Source organism: Morone saxatilis, unplaced genomic scaffold, assembly GCF_004916995.1.
Source record: "Morone saxatilis isolate NCDOM2014 unplaced genomic scaffold, NCSU_SB_2.0 Contig16, whole genome shotgun sequence".
In the NCBI taxonomy this organism is placed as follows: Eukaryota; Metazoa; Chordata; class Actinopteri; family Moronidae; genus Morone; species Morone saxatilis.
In genome coordinates, this window is record NW_023339718.1 from 24,372,070 (window position 1) to 24,372,351 (window position 282).

The 282-nt window shown below is 38.3% G+C and overlaps 1 protein-coding gene across 1 annotated transcript in view; it reads left to right on the plus strand.

Moving 5' to 3' along the window:
* The window catches only part of slc4a5a (solute carrier family 4 member 5a), a 30,277-nt gene that overhangs the window by 9,008 nt on the left and 20,987 nt on the right, over positions 1–282 (plus strand). The gene's annotated exons all lie outside the window — the stretch shown is intronic.

The window sequence follows — 282 nt, forward strand, 5'->3', positions numbered from 1 at the left end:
TTTTTTTTTATCCCTCAATAATAACGGCTAAATTCATGTTCCTGTCTATTATAAAATGTCTATTTATCTGCATGGAAGCTATCTCTGGAGTGTATCCTCATTTTCCACTGTGTTGCTTTCCATTATTGGTTAGATTACCTATTGCGTATCTCACTAAGGTGGTGTGTTGTATTGAATTGATGTATCAGTGGAGTGGTGAGAGCCAGCTCTCTTCTAAGTGTCATCAATCTTTCGTTGCAATTGCTAGTGAAGGTGACAGCTTGTGATTGAGGAAGCGTGCAA